Source organism: Delphinapterus leucas, unplaced genomic scaffold (genome assembly GCF_059928025.1).
Source record: "Delphinapterus leucas isolate spDelLeu-1000000601 "Yukka" unplaced genomic scaffold, BTC_Dleu_Yukka2 spDelLeu_asBTCV2_sq74, whole genome shotgun sequence".
Taxonomy (NCBI): Eukaryota; Metazoa; Chordata; class Mammalia; order Artiodactyla; family Monodontidae; genus Delphinapterus; species Delphinapterus leucas.
Window position 1 is genome coordinate 435,705 of NW_028322283.1, and position 17,217 is coordinate 452,921.

The 17,217-nt window shown below is 40.8% G+C and overlaps 2 pseudogenes across 2 annotated transcripts in view; both read right to left on the reverse strand.

The window, feature by feature from the left end:
• The window catches only part of LOC149743808 (leucine-rich repeat-containing protein 37A3-like), a 72,586-nt pseudogene that overhangs the window by 5,206 nt on the left and 50,163 nt on the right, over window positions 1–17,217 (reverse strand). The window lies entirely within an intron of this gene.
• Window positions 122–5,598, reverse strand: LOC149743809 (leucine-rich repeat-containing protein 37B-like; annotated as a pseudogene). Its single transcript, XR_016391763.1, has 2 exons — window positions 1,822–5,598; window positions 122–1,143 (listed from the first exon to the last, which is right to left on the reverse strand). The product of XR_016391763.1 is annotated as a leucine-rich repeat-containing protein 37B-like (transcript).

Here is a 17,217-nt window from a genome sequence, read left to right on the forward strand (position 1 = left end):
AAAGCCTCACTTTGGGTTCAGAGTACACAGGAAGAAGGCAGACTTCTAAGAAGAGTCTGAATAAGACTGCACCTTCTGGAATCCCTTTCTCATTTCCTATTTGTGAGTAGTAATATATTAGAAGTTATTCTAGTAATAAAAAAGCATCGTGTGGTTAAACAATAACAGAGATCGCATTGGCCAAATCTAGACAAAAGGAACATTCCAAAGAATAACATTATCATTATAATAAGGTATAACATAGTTAATTTCAAAAAAAGGTCATGAGTTCACAGTGATACTCAAAATGAAGTGGGGGAGTTCTCCTGTATAGAATAATGTCAGCTAATAAATGCAAAATGGATGATAGAATAGGAAAGTGTCATTTTTCAACTATCAATGTTATAATCCATATAGACAAAGATTATGACTGATGCACAGTTGGGTGAAGAGTTGTTTGAAAGTAGAACCTTCACTGATCCCAAAGTATCACCCCACAGATTATTTATCAATTACCAAGGGGATAAATAACTTTACAATGGAGAGATATGGAAGAAACCACCTTAATCAAGTGATCAAACTTAGCACTGGGCCATCCTGCTGGGATGGAGAAATTTCAGCTTCCTCAGGGGGTTCCGTAGGTTCATCTGGGTGCCCCAAAAATTCCCTAGGTAGGCTGTCCTCAGGATAAATGGCATCCATACTGGGATCTAAATAATCACCCTGCAACTGTTGTTCTAGACCCTGAGTGTTTTTTTGAAATTGGCCTATAGTTCCAACAATAATTTTGTCAAGCCGTTGATGCTGAACTAGATGTTTCTTCAGGTTTGGGGGTGAAACAATAAACTTCATTTGTTTTGAGCTGTTACTACCCAGAGGTGGAACAAGTATGAACAAATGACTGGTGGCCTTCAGCCTCATCTAGACCTATGTGTTTAGTCTTACTTTTGTGTCGAGAAAGGAGAACCAAGGGCTGATTCTGATCCCAGTCTAGCACTGGAACTGCCTCTGGGAGCTTTTGATGTTGGGTTTGCTTGTTATTCAGATCCTGATGTGGAACAGCAAACTGATCTGGCCCTGTAGGCAGCTCTCCAACCGAATCCGTGTCCGGGTATGGAACCCCATTCTCAGTCAACTCCTGATGAGGCCGGGCCAACATCTGGACTGGAGACAAGGACGTTAAGTAATTAAAGCCCCCGGCTTCTGCCAGAGGTGTAAGGGCATGGGGCAATTTGGGAGGAGGGTCTGAGGCCTGTGAAGACCAAGCCTCTGTCAGCCGCGGGGGGTTGGGGGTCACCTGGACGGGGCCCAGGGCCCACTCCGGAGGCTGAACTGCCTGGACTAGAAGCCACCGTCCTTGCCATGTGAGGAAGAGCCGTGGCAACCAATGGCACAGCCGGGACATAACATGTGGCGGCTCCAGGGGCAGTGACCCAGGCCAGTGAGGAGCCGGAGCCACATCCTGCGTCCGAGCTGAACCGCTATGCCAGCGCCAAAGCGAGGGCTCACGTTAGCAACCGCGGGCCCCGCCCCCGCCTAACGTCCCTCCCGTTATTTATGACGTCTTTAGTTACGCCACCGTTATTAGGCTCGTGTGGAGATCCAATCCGCGCCACCAGAGTGGGCCTTTCTGCCAGAGTCCCCAGGGCACAAGTCATCCTTCCCCTTGCAAAGGCGACAATTACCTCCTGCCGGGCCCTCTTCCCAACCCCGCCCTGCCCTCCCTGGCCCCAAACAATGAGGCGGGATTTGGGCTGCAGACCCGAGTGGCCCCAAACTCCAGCAGCCCAGGGGTTGAGGGGGGAGGGAAGGATGCAGAGCTTCCCGTGGAAACCAAAGGACCTGGCATTCTGGGAAATTCAAAAGTGCTAGTCCAGTTCTGGCAATCTGAACTCTTCCTCCTCAAAGCTGAAGTCTGAGAGACATTCCTGCTCCCTTTGGCCACACGGCTGACAAGAAAAGTAGCTGACCTGCAAAATGAGCACCAGTTAGGGTGGCGGGAGGGGAACACACCTTACAATTATGCGAAAATGTTGACATTTCCTGCAAACTCTCAGTATTCACGTCTCATTATTCATACACCACTCTGTTAACAGGGGTCACCACTGAATCAGGGATGACTCCAGAACTTCTGAAGGAGGAGTTTGGGCAGGTGAGCAATTCATTCTGGGAAAGAGAGTCTAAAACCACGGCCCTTTACATTAGTATGGAAAACATCCCCCATCCCAACTATTCAAAACAGAGCCATTAATCTAGAAAAAAACTACAGTGCCACTTTTCAGAGGTCTACCCTGTGTGCACATATAGAGAAGACACTTAGAATATTAAAGTCAGCATGTTAAGTAATTTTCTTCAAATACTGTAACTAGCACTCAGTTTAATTTCTTCACAGGCCTTTTCATAATCTATTTAATTTTACTCCCTTTTAATTTTCTGGTACACCTTTAACACCTAAACTCCAAGAGAGAAGGAGCTTCACCTTATTTCCAATGCCTAGCACATAATGGTTTCTAAATGGAACTGATTCCAAGATTGGCCTCATTTAGGAGTGGATCTGTTGTAATAATCAGGTTTCCAGAATCTTTAGTATCAATACGGAACCCTTTCCTGTCACATTTCATAGGAAGCTAGACTTCTTAAAGCCCAAACATGGGTACATTTCAAGTTTCCTTGACTGATTTAAATTGAATTAAAATAATTATTTTGTACAGGAAAAAACTTTCAAAATTTTTACATTTTTCAGAACATAACCACCTTTTCTTTCTCTTTCTTCCCTTCAAAACAAGCTTTGCAACACTGGGGTTAGTTAAATAATCAGAAATCTAGCCAAAAATTAAGCTCTCAATGACATGAAACACACTTTTGCTCCTTTTTAATAAAACTCCTATATGCAGTACATTAATGTTTTCTTTCAGAAATTACGTTGACAACTTAATCCCTAATTCGACGCATCCATATAACTGGTTTACAGAAAGGTTCTTTGGCAAACTATTTAACACAAGATATATATGAGATTCTGAGATCTGGGTAATATACTTTACTTGAAAAGCATGAATAGTTTTTAAATAGTGTAGCATAATCACACTTAAGACTACAGTTACTTTGTTCCCAAATCCCTGCAATTCTATTTGAGGGGAGTTCTAAAAGGCCTGTGTATTCTCCTGTGTCCACAACCGTAGACATACACTGGTGGCCCTCAATCCTGCTCTCCAAGCTTCAAATAAGGGGCCAGAGACAAGGCCCGGGACTTGGAAAACTCCTAGAAATTCCCTGCCTCAAAAGCAGTTTCACCTTTTCCTAAGGAAGACAGAACTGAGTAGATATGCTGAAGTCTTCCAAATCCTGCTGGGTGTTTTGAATTATGGCTACACTGGCTGTGTACCCCTTGAGCTTTTATCTCCACATACTTGAATTAAATCCTGTAGTTCCTCTTCGGTTCTAGCATCTGTGACCTCTTCACAGGGTCTATATGCCACAGCTGTTTTACCACTTTCTGTAATAAAGTTAACAAGGATCAATTCAGAAGTTTTCTTGTTCTAAAACTTCCTATATACAATGGTACCACCGAATAATTAGACATTCTTTTGACTTCTAAAAACAGAAAATAAGAGCATTTTCCTAGAAGTTCCCTCATCTGACACTTCAGTTTTTATTATAATTATTTGTGAAGACATATATAAGAAGTATCAACTTTATGATAAATTTTTGAAAAACTTTATGATCTTAGAAATAAGAACTAAGGGGACTTCCCTGGTGGCACAGTGGTTGGGAATCCGCCTGTCAGTGCAGGGGACATGGGTTCGAGCCCTGGTCTGGGAAGATCCCACATGCCGCGGAGCAACTGGGCCCGTGCGCCACAACTACTGAGCCTGTGCTCTACGGCTAATGAGCCGCAACTACTGAAGCCCACGTGCCACAACTACTGAAACCCCAGCACCTAGAGCCCGTGCTCCACAACGAGAGAGGCCTCAGCAATGAGGAGCCCGCACACCACAATGCAGAGTAGCCCCCACTCGCCCCAACTAGAGAAAGCCCATGTGCAGCAACAAAGACCCAACAGAGCCAAAAAAAACCAATAAATTTATAAAAAAACGAAATAAGAACTAAGGAATAAGGAAATAGAAATTAAAAGCTGTGGAAACAAAAATGTTCAATCAAAATACAATTAAATAGGAAGGCATTAGGCGGGGGTCAAAGTGAGTTCCAACCTGGGAGAGATACCAGGACTATAATACATACTTCCTATTAGAAGCAAGGCAAGTGCCTACTCCTTGGGACAAAAATTCTACCAGATAAAATGAACAAAGCTTTGGAGACAGAGACAGAGAGAGGGAGCATTTGAACATTCTACTGGCAGAAACTGGCCCATGTACCCTTTGGACAATACAGCTTTCCTCAAGGCAAGCTAGAGCCACCAGGCTTTTTGGTCGAAGGAGTTTTGGGTACATATAAGGAGTACCTTGGCATATTAGGCACAAACAACCCTGGCATTTAATTTGGTTCTTAAAGGTTTTTACCCAGAGTTGACAGCTGATGGAGATTCTGCCTGACGACCAGGGAAGTCGAACTTCACTGGAAGGACTGCCCAGGCTGGAAGGCCAAGACCAATCGAGGGTCAACTCTTACAAGCAAATAAGGTCTCTGACAACTTAGCTAGGATTTCTCAGTCTCTAAGCCTGCAGGGCTGTGAAGCAGGGGAGCAATTCTGTTCCGGGAATCTACTAATCATAAAGTTTCCTTTGGGCACAGCCTGTGACATTCTCACTGCTGTATAACTCGATAGGGAACACAATCAACGCTATTCAATAGCATGACCAGTTTCAAGGCTCACAAAAACGTAGCCGATTATTATATAAGAATCATATTCACCCAATATATTAGAAATGAAAACTGAAATTCAACTGATTCCAAAAAGATAGTCTAATAAACTCTTCAACAAGAAAACAACGGTAATAATAATAGTCAATATGTTTTGTCTGCTTACTATGTTTCAGGCATAGTTCTAACCTTTTTACATTCATCATCTCATTTACTCTTACAGTATCCCCCATTTGGTGGTAAGCTGAATTACTAACCCTATTTGCAGATAAAGAAATTGCAGCTTAGAGATATTAAATACCTTCAAATGTCTCTGGCTAGAAAAACCTACAATTGGGACAACAACAACAAAATCTAAGAGACAATGTTAGGACTCAAACACAGGTGTTCAAGGCTTATAATCACTACACTACTCTGTATGAGAAGCAAGCAATTGAGGAAGAAGTGGATCAAACACTTTCTGTATGAACTGAGGCAAGTGACTCTACATCTAAACACTGGGGACAATAATATTTGCTGTCGTTTTTCTCATAAATGCCACAAAGAACAAATGTAAGACTCCTGCTGTGAAAGCATCTGGTGAATGAAAGAATATGTAATGTTTTAGATAACCATTATTTTCATCCAATTCACTTCTCAAAAAAATTTATTTGCTCACTGAAACTGAAGCACTTCAACGACAATCAAAAAGGTCTTACCTAAAACCACAATCAGCAATTTCTGAAATGCATCTGTCATAGCTTTCTGAATAGCAAGCTTCTGGGTTACCTTCCTTCTCATAAGGAATGATAATGACCCTAAATCCCACCAAAACAGATGAATTTAAAATGCCTATATGAATAATTGATTTCTAGATTATATGTTTAAAACTAAAAATGCATCTGTGATTCTTAGATCATTACCTTAGTGATTAAGGGCAGGCACAACACGGGTACGGGCGAATGTCTCCGTTGCAGGTATACACTGGCATGGCATATTTTTACTGCTCAGATCTATTCTGGAAGTTCCTAAAATATTAGACGGGAAATGCAAACCAAAAACGTGGCAGAAATCTCATATTACTCACAGATTTCAAATGCACAAGCTGAGGCTGCACTGCTACAGACCCTGCTCTCCTCTGCGTAAAGGGCTGGAATCATACAGTGAGATAGATTTGGTTTTAGTGCAGATGATCCTGCCTCTACTCAACCATCACCCACTCACGTGAATGGTGGAGCCTCCTCCACCCCATTCGATAACAGGCCTGCCTCTGACTTAAAACCCTAAGCCCAAGTGCCATGGATTCTAGGAAAAAACTCAGTATCAATAAGAATCCCCTTTCTCGGGATCTACATTTACTTTTTCCGCTCAGGCCATTTTATAGGAGGCAAAGGACTGAACATTTACACATGAGTTTATTTCAATCTTCAGACAATGATTTTGTTGAGATAACTGAAGGCCAGATTACATGTGTATTTGAAGAATTATTTTAGCACAAAACAAATTATTAACCAAACAAATAATAATAATAACTAATTTTCCCCCCTCCTAAGCTTCTTGGCAGGCAGTGAGTTCTAAAATTCTAAAGTTTAAGGTGCTGTCAGGTATTGCCTAAGATAAAAACCTATATTGTCGGGCAGAATAATTCTGCCCAGGGCTTTAGTTGCTTAGAAAAGGTGATGATGTATCTGAAAAGTTGAGTTTCAGAAAGAAAGGAAAAAAGAGAAATCCCACTGCCTCACCTCCCCACGCACACACATACTGGAAAACAGACTTTCCTCCAACTTATCCAAAGGTTCCTCAGCCATGCCAACTCCAGGACTCCTGCACTCGTGGGAGGGCAACACCACCTCTAAAGCACAGAAGACCTTCAGGCTTTGCTTCTGAAGTGGTGTCACAATATCTTCATTTTCCCTTTCTTCAAGGTTAGAAAGATCCTGAAGCTGTTAGGATTTTGAATTAAAGGCTAGACTTCAACATATTCTTTTGTTAGAAATAAAAGATAAACTCCAGCAATCCCAGGTAATAGTTTAGGTATGCTATCCCTTCAAAATCAACTGAGACTTGCAAATGAATGACTAGATATGGACAACTATTTTTTATGATATACCATACAAATACTGGAGAAAATTGTGGACACCACCATCCAAGTCATTGAGATTATCACTAATTCTAGGTGGAAGGCCAATGCTCAGATACTTCCATGTGGAAGTCTCTCACATCTCCTCCCCATAGCCATGTTCTATTCTGCTCTCTAAAGTCTAGGAGTTCAATGTTGAAAGGAGTCTGGTTAGTCAAAGAAAGTCTACAGAGTTTACCTTGATGATCCTTTTTGACCACTCATGGAAAACAAAAATGTAATTTGCCAATTCTTGGCATCTGGAGCTGTTTAGGGCAGGCGTATTATGATGAACCGCCTTATGTCTGGTGCCAAGACGAACGTAAAGACATAAAAGACTTAAAACTATCACAACCCTACATAGAGATTTATTTTGGATATACCTGAGATTTATTAATTCCAATTTCATAGAGTGTTTGTGAAGATTAAGTAGGACATTTTAAGCAATGAGTTCACAGTGAGCCCTAAATAAATGTTATTTATTATTTTTCAGTCAGTACTTTTCTGCATCATTTCCAGGGCCCCTGATTAACAGAAGGTTCCCTGACATCCGGTGGTGAAAGTGATGATGAAAGCATCCAAGGAAGCCCAGCAGAAGCCTATTATGGGGCTGGGGGTAAGCAAAGGAATGGACTGTTTTACTCATCTCATCCTGTAGATACTGCTTCAGAATATGAACTGAAGAGGAGACAAGATGTACCTGCCACTGAATTTGGACCTTAATCTGTAGCACTCCCTCCCCAAATTACTAACCCCTGTAAGAAGAGGGAATATGTATACCTCTATAAATGTAAATAAAGCAACGAAAAGAATTAGAGATTCATCTGCATTAACAAGCTTCTTTGAGAGTGCAAATATTTCCAGTCTTAACTCTCTAAATAACTTACATATTACTGTGGATTTTATACATCACTACTTCTTTCTGAAACGTCTATTTCCATTTGAACAGGGTGTAGTATATAAATTTAGTCATAAAAATTCAAATAATACAAATAAAATCAAAGCATTGTTAATTCTTTGTTGATGTGTTTGTGCATCTTCCTCTCTCACTAGTTTATGAGCTCCTTAAGTGCTTGAAGGAACCATATATTGTTCTTTCCTTGTTACCAGAAATAATACATATTGGCATATAATAGAGGAGTGATGGTCCGTTGACTGAGTGAATGAATGAGTACATAAGAAAATGAAATTACTTTCTCCAACTGAAGCTGCCTGCAGGGAAGGAGAAATGAAGACTAATTTTTAAATATTGAGTGTCACATGGGAGGCTAGGTCCTGTGCGGTGAGTCATAATGGAGCTGTCCTGGACAATTACGAAGCTTCAGAAGGGCTCTGAGCCACTGGGTAGTAGAGACAGTTGACATCTGGGATAACCTTGCCACAGTTCTTGCTGGCAAAACTTTCCCTTCGTGCTACTGAGAAAGACTCAGATACATTACGCCTTTCCTTCATTCTATTTTAAGATGTTATTCTCTTTTCTGTATTTATAAAAAACACCGGGGAAAAAAGATCGGAAGATACCTGACAATGAATAAAAGAACACATAGTTGGAACTTCCTTGCTGGTGCAGTGGTTAAGATTCCGTTAGTCCAATGAAGGGGGCCAAGGTTCGATCCCTGGTCAGGGAACTAGGTCTCACATTCATGCTGCAACTAAGAGTTCACACGCCACATTTAAGGAGCCTGCCTGCTGCAAACGGGGAGCCCTTGAGCCACAACTAAGGAGACCACCTGCTGCAACTGAGACCCGGTGCAAGCAAATAAATAAATAAATAAATAAAATTGAAAAAGAACGCATAAGTAGGGAAAAATTTTGGGGTTGTGGGTAGTAAACTAACGCTCTGCATTAAATAAAGAAATCTAATACGAATCCCCTTTCCTCTCAACTCTATAGTGACTTGGAGAACATTTTCTTCATTACGCCATCAGTGACGGGCTATATGCTGTGAAAATCTCACAGCCTACGCTTATGGAATGGTCTTTATGTCAAATATAAGAAAAGAACTCATTACTCACAACTGATACTAAGTAACTGTTTCATAATCTTTCCAGGACCATCTGTCATATCTGAGTGGTACGTGAAATGGTCGCAGGGTCCTCAAATAAAAGCATGTCTGACAAAGATCATTTCAATCCCAGGGAGTACTGCCACGATTGAAGAGGGTGTTAAACAGGGTACAGAACTGAGAGGTAGTGTACCTGGAGTCACATCTGAGGAGAGTTCTCAGATTCAATAAAGGTGAAATCAGTGAGTAAAGAAATATGGGTGAGAAGAGGCAGCAAGGTCAGTAGGAAGTAGCCAGAGCAAGAAGCCAATCAGAGAAGACACACAATTATAAAGGGAAAGGTCTGGGAAATCTAAGCCTCACTCCCTTATTCAGAGGAATTGAAAAGGCCCTTAACATAATGAAATGTTAATTCTGGGGAGGTAAAACTGGATGGCATGTTAATATGGAATAAGGTTTCTACAATGCATTAAAGAATATTTACCCATTTTCTGGAATCTGAAGGGAGTTCTGAATAGGCAGTTTGAGAGTGATGATGATGATGAAGCCTCCTTTATGTTACATCTGACAAAAGTTTGTCAAGCTCGGGACTTCCCTGTTGGCACACTGGTTAAGAGTCTGGGTGCCAATGCAGGGGACACGGGTTCGATCCTTGTCCGGAAAAATCTCACATGCCGCAGAGCAACTAAGCCCGTGTGCCACAACTACTGGGCCTGTGCTCTAGAGCCCGTGAGGCACAACTATTGAAGCCCGTGTGCCTAGAACCCGTGCTCCGCAACAAAAGCAGCCGTCGCGATGAGAAGCCCACGCACTGCAACGAAGAACAATCTCCCCTCGCCGCAAATAGAGAAAGCCGGCACGCAGCAACAAGACCCAACGCAGACAAAAATAAATAAATAAATTCATTAATTAATTAGAAAAATTTTTGTCAACTTCACACATTTAAAATCCACATAAATGTATATATAAGGAATATTCTTGTGAAGATTTCTTAAATTAAGGGGCAGCAGAAAATGACATGGGGTTTAACATCAGTTAAGTTTGGGTTTGGCCTCTAGTTTCCACGTTTACTGTCATGAACCTCAAGTAAGTCACTTAAGTATCCTGAGTTCGAGTTTCTTCATCTAAAAGAAAGAAAGAAACAACTGGGGAACTGGGGGATCAGTGGAGCAGTGCATCTGATAGCATTCTGTACCCCACGGTGCTGTACAAACGCTGGCCGTTATTTTTGTTTGTCGGTTTGTTTGTTTTTTCCCTGGGATCTTAGTTCCCAGACCAGGGGTTGAACCCGGGCCTTCAGCAGTGAAAGTGCAGAGTCCTAACCAGTGGACCACCAGGGAATTCCCGATGGCCTATTAGTTTTAAATTCAGCACTTCATCCCAGTAGAGTGAGGAATTCCACATTTGGACCCACCTTCACTGGAGACGTGTGAAAAAGCTGCTTCTGGTCGCATGCCTTTTGGGCTCTGTGGGCATCCCTTGCTGAGTAAAACTTGATGATGGCAGAGAACCCAGGACTGCCCACTGCTGCGTTTGGGAAGAGTCGGACCGAATACAGAAGGCCAAACTGGAGAAGACTGTAAACAGAGAATGCTTTAGGGTGGTCTCACACTAAGAAAGTGCAGTAAATTTCAGGCCCAGGAAACCAAATCGCCCATTCCCTTATATTCCCCCAGCCCTTCACCACAGGCAACTGTGGTGAGCCTGTAACTCCAAACACTTCTCATTTCATAAACAAGGTTCCTTCTGAAATCCTAAGCTTCGAGAAGCATTAGGAGGCAATTCCTTCTTTTGGGGACTAACTCTCAAAAATCTATGGGGGAGAGCTGACTGCTCAGGTCGTCTCTAGAACTAAGATTCCTCTCAGCAGAGACCACAGGCAGATGAGGTACTCAAGCAGTACCCCGGGGCGCCCAGTTACTGGGGCACGGGGTGTCTTCCTCCACCCTTCCCTCCCCTCCAGCTCGGCTCAATTGCAAAGCCTCGGGGGTGGGTCCAGAGCTCAGCTCCCACACCAGCAATGTTTTGTCACCCTCGATGGGAACCGCAAAAGGTACCAACTGCACCATCCCACCGTCACCGCACGTGCGCTGCTCGGGGAGCAAGCGGACTACGCTTGCGCACGTGCACCCGCGCTTTTTAAATACTTAGTGCCAATAAATCTAATATATAGAAAAATAGTTCAAAGCCCCTGAGTGTTTTGTGAATAGAAAAGCTTGAGATTCAGAGCAAGTTCAGAGCTTGACAGTCTAAGAATAAATTAGCTCTCCATTCCATTAGAAGGGCTAGGTAGCAGCTTCTGGTTATGGAATCTGAAACTCTCAGGCTCCAAATAGGACATAAAACAGCATCACTTGTACTCTTTATAAAACTGCAGAAACAAACAAAATAAACAAAACTATATTTACACCTGTCCTATAAGACAAAGGGTACTTGAGACCTAATGTATATAAAATCAGTTTACAAACTGTGATGCACTATATCAATAAGTTCTCATTTGCAGAGAGCACAGCATAGGGTATGAGGCCATTAATGTTAATTCCCTTCTGTAGTGGGATAACTGAGGACATGGAAAGGAGACGTGACCCATGAGCCCCCCCGCAGCAAACTGAGAGCTGGCGAATAAGCCAGAACTGCAAACAGTCCTGATTGCTTTGAGCCGCGCGCCCCCGCCCCCCCACCCCCCCCCCACCCCGGCAAACCGGGGTCTTGCAAATAAGCCAGAGTTGTGAACAGTTCTGAATGCTTCGAGCGCCCCCCCGGCAAACCGGGTGCCTGCAAAAGAAGCATTGAGTGCTTTGGGCACTGATCCATGAGATGTCCTCAGTATAATCAGAGTGGCGGGAACGCAAGGATATGTCCTTGTGCTACTTCAGTATAATCAAAATAATGGTGGGAACTTTGTGCTGTTCTTGCGCTCAAGGACGAAGCACGGCAGGTGCTCACGAAAGCCAATTATTGCTTGTATAATTAATAAAAACATAGGTTGCTGCTTTGGCACTTCTGAAATGTTAAGAAAACAAGTCTTAAAGTGTAAATCTAGATAATGCTTTAATAAAAGTTACCACAGCAAGACAGACGGCGCTGTTTTGCCTGAGCGAGCGGCAGCCCTCTCCTGCTGTGCTTTGGCACAATTCATCTCGTGTGATGAGCTTACTTTCGGCCCTGTCCTAAGAAACTACAACATTTGGCGCCCGAACAGGGACCTGAAGGTAAGTAAGTAATCGCGTGATCGCGGGACCGAAGGGGAAATTGGTCCGCTCAGAGTAAGCGAAACCTTCGGCAACAGTAGAGTAACTGTAATGGGGAATTCCCATTCAGTAGAATTCCAATATATTAAACTCCTGAAACAGTTATTATGGAGTTCAGGAGTAAAAGTGAAACAGGAATCTTTTGATGAATTGTTTGCACTGGTACGTAAACATTGTTACTGGTTTCAACCTACTGGTCATAACCAGTTAATTTAAAAGTTTGGAAACAGGTTATGCGAGCCTTAAGAAGAGCTCATCAGCATGGAGACCCTATATCTGTCCATGTTTTGTCTCTTTGTAAATTAATTTCCCTTGCCCTGAAACCATTACAATCTGAAACGAAAAGTGACAATGGGGCACATCCTCAGCGTCCGAATTCTGCTCCCCATCATTCTGCTGCTTTTCGTACTTTGTTTCGTGAGTCTCCTATAGAGGACCTTCCTCCGCCCCCTCCTCCCCTTGTGTCTGAGACGAGAGAATTTTTCGGATTCCAGTGATGAAGGGGCTTTTTATGATGGTAATAAAGATCGGAAGCAGGTTAGCAAACAAAATGAAATGCCACTTTCTCAACAGAATGAGATTTCTGACATACTTTCAAAGTTAAAAAATTTGATGACTAAACTGGGAGAAAATAAAAGCAATACTACTACTTCATATCAGGAGCCATGTCCTACTATTCCTTCGGCTCCTCCTTTAGAATTAGCAGCTTATCCTGTTGGAGCCTCTCATCAGTTTCACTTTCCTCTAAAACCTGAATCTAATAGAATATTGTTGGAAGAAGAGATGAATAAACAAGAAAAGCAATATTCTAAATCATTTTTTGCTGTCCCTATTTTTAGACAAGCTATGCCTGCTAATGATCAATTTCCGAAAGGATATGTAAATGTTGATTATAACCATCAGGATATAAAAATTTTTTAAATGTTAAAAGAAGCCATTAATGTGTATGGGATGCATTCTAATTATGTTCAAGGACTTTTCTCTGGGTATGCTACTGAAAACATGTTAATTCCTCATGATTGGGAAGCGATTGCCAAAACTGTTCTTGAACCTGGACAATATATGCAGTTTAAAACTTGGTGGAGAGCGGAAACTGAAACCATGGCAAGGACTAATGCGGTCCGCAATCCTCCAGGGCCACTTCTAGATGAATTAATAGGAGCAGGTGCATTTAGTAATCTACAAGCTCAAACTCAATTTGATGATTTACGAATCATTCAAATACGTATGTGTTGTTTACGAGCATGGTTACGAGTGGAACCCCCTGGAAAAACAGCACAATCTTTTACTAAGTTAATGCAAGGGCCTAGTAAGCCTTACACTGATTTCTTGTTTAGACTGCGTGCAGCCATTCAAAGAGCTGTAGCACAAATAGACATGCAAGATTTATTATTACAATCTTTGGCTTTTGAGAATACAAATTCTAAATGCCAGAAGGCACTGTGGCCTTTACAGGCTGTAAACGCTCCAGTTGAGGAGTATATAAAAGCTTGCCATGATATTGGATCTCCTACTTACCAGGCCAATTTACTTGCAGCTGCCATAAATGAAGGGTTGAAAGATAATCGTATTAAATGTTACAATTGTGGAAAGTATGGACATGTGATGCGAGATTGTCGAAAAGGGCAAGGCCAGATATCAAAACAGGTTAAGAATGAGCAGCTACCTGGTATGTGTCGCCAATGTGGTAAAGGACGACACTGGGCTAATAAATGCCGTTCAAAAAGGGATAAGTTAGGAAATCTTTTGCCTCCACGAGATAATGTCTCGGGAAACGGGAAGCTAGGCCCAACCCGGGGCCACAACAACAATACGGGAAAAGTGACAGTAAACTCTCAACAGTATCCAGTAAGCAATGCCAGCTTTTATCAGACATTACAGGACAGTCTCAACCTCGGCTCTTAGTTACTGATCTCATGCACGCTACCAGCGGCAATGCTGCCGTTGACCTAATTGCTCCTCGAGATTGTATCCTTAGGCCAGCAGGAGGAGTACACAAATTAGCTACAGGAATTTATGGCCCTATACCTGCAGGAACTGTGGGACTATTATTAGGACGAAGTAGTTTGACTCTGCAGGGTGTAACAGTTCATACTGGAGTTATTGATGAGGATTATAATGGAGAAATTTCTATTATGATTTCTGTTTCAAATCTATAGAATTTAATAAGGGACAAAGAATTGCTCAATTGTTATTGTTACCATATGTAAAACAAGCAGCCGCCCCCATAAAACATACAGGGGGGTTCGGCAGCACGGGAAAAAATGTTTTTTGGCAATCCTTTCTCAATGACCAACGTCCTCAATTAATGATTACTTTTAACAATAATGTAAAATTTATGGGCCTTGTTGATACGGGAGCTGATGTGTCTATAATAAAACAATCTGAATGGCCTTCATATTGGCCTTTAGAAAAGGTGGAAGTTACTTTTACAGGAATAGGAACATTGCGTATGATTTGGCGCAGTAAGGAACTGTTGGGATGTAAAGGCCCGGAAGGACAAAAAGCTGTGTTGCAACCATATGTGGCCAATATTGGAATTAATTTATGGAGAAGAGATATACTACAACAATGGGGAACCTCTGTCTCCATACCAACAATTTCCCCTGAAACAATGCAAATGATATCAAATAAGGAATATGATTATTCGCAATTAAATGCTACTGAACCCCAATATGTAACTAAAATGGGAAAAGATTATACTGGGCTTGGATATCCAAATTTAGTGTAGGGGCCACTGCTCAAAAATTTGCATTACCATTAAAATGGTTGAAAGATAACCCTATATGGACACAGCAGTGGCCCTTAACTCAAGAAAAATTACAAGCATTACACCAATTAATACAAAAACAATTAATAGCAGGACATATTAAAATATCCACTAGCCCTTGGAATTCACCTGTTTTTATAATTAAGAAAAAATCAGGTAAATGGAGAATGTTGACAGATTTACAAAAAATTAATGAGATTATTCAACCTATAAGGGCATTGCAATCTAGAATTCCATCTGCTGCAATGCTCCCTCGCAATTGGGAACTTATAATTATAGATTTAAAAGACTGTTTTTTTACTATACCATTACAATCTCAAGATTGTGAAAGATTTGCATTTACTGTACCAGCCTTAAATCAAGAACATCCAGCTCAAAGATTTCAATGGAAAGTTCTCCCTCAGGAGATGTTAAATAGTCCAACTATATGCCAATTTTTTGTTAATCAGCCTCTGGAGGAATTACGTCACATGTATCCTGAGGCACGTATTCTTCATTATATGGATGACATTTTATTTGCTCATCCTCATCAACAAACATTACAGCAGATGTTACAACAAGCAGAGTTAAAATTTAAAGAATGGGGTTTACAGATAGCTCCTGAAAAAAATTCAAAAATGTGCTCCCTGACAATATCTCGGACAAATTGTAACCAATACTCAGATTATTCCTCAAAAAGTACAAATTAGACAAGATTCTCTTGTAACATTAAATAATTTTCAAAAATTATTAGGAGATATTAATTGGTTACATCCTAGGAATTCCTAGTAGGAATTCCTACTTATAAGTTACAAAATTTATTTCACACCTTAGAGGGCGATCCAACATTAAATAGTTACCGTAAACTTTCTCCCCAGGCTGAACAAGAACTTAAATGGATAGAAAAACATATACATGATGCACAACTGGATCGGATTGAGTCTCTGGATCATTTACGACTTATTGTATTTCATACTCCTCATTCTCCTACTGGTTTACTACAACAACAAGATCTCATAAAATGGATATTTTTAGCTCATAAAGCTCAAAAGAAATTGCAATCTTATGTACAAAAAATAGCTGATATTATTATTAAAGGTAGGTTACGATTAAGGCAACTATGTGGTCAGGACCCACATAAACTTATAGTCCCAACAAAAAAATACAAACTCTTTCAACTAGAGGATAACTGACAAGTTGCCTGTGCTCATTATATAGGTAAAATACATAATCATTATCCTTCTGATAAACGTTTACAGTTTTTGAAAAAGACTAATTGGATTTTGAAAAAAATAGTTCAATTAGATCCTGTTATAGGACCAACTTTTTTTACTGATGCCAATAAAACGGGAAAAACAGGATATGCTAACAGTCATGATCATAAGGTGTTACAATCTCCATGTTTCAATTCAAAAAACAGAACTATTTGCTATACTATTGTTATAAGATTATCCAATTGCTCTTAATATAACTACAGATTCTCAATATATGAAATTTACAGTTAAAAATATTAAAACCGCTTTTATCCCAGATAATGGATCAGAACCACATTCTTTATTTTTACAAATACAACATATAATTAGACTACGTACTACACCACTTTATATTACTCATATTCGTGCTCATACTCATTTACCCGGTCCATTGGTAGATGGAAATGATTTTATTGATACTTTAGTGAGTGCTATACAATTAGCTACAGCAGAACATCATAGATATCATACTAATGCCAGAGAATTAAAAAATAAATTTAATCTTACATGGAAACAAACAAAAACTATTCTCCGTACATGCCTGGAATGTGCTGCTATTAATCAACCTTATTTGAATACTGGAGTTAACCCTAAAGGCTTATCTGCTAATACTATCTGACAAATGGATGTAACTCAATATCGTGGTTTTGGAAAGTTAAAATATATTCATCATTCTGTAGATACCTACTCTCATTTCTCATGGGCAACTCCATTATCTTCTGAAAGCTGATGCTGTAATAACTCATTTATTAGAAGCTTTTGCTGTTATGGGAATTCCCGACAGCATAAAAACTGATAATGCTTCTGCATATTATTCTCAAAAATGTCAGACATTTTTGCCACACATAATATACAACATGTTACAGGTATCCCAGGAAACAGTACGGGACAAACGGTTATTGAACGACAAAACCACACTTTGAAAAAAATGCTTATAAAACAAAAAGGGGGAGATGAGGTACAAAGTCTTGCTTTATTTACTCTTAATTTTTTAAATCATGGAGAAGATGATCTTAGTGCAGCTGACAGACATTGGACAAAAACAAGTACACAAGAACTTAGAC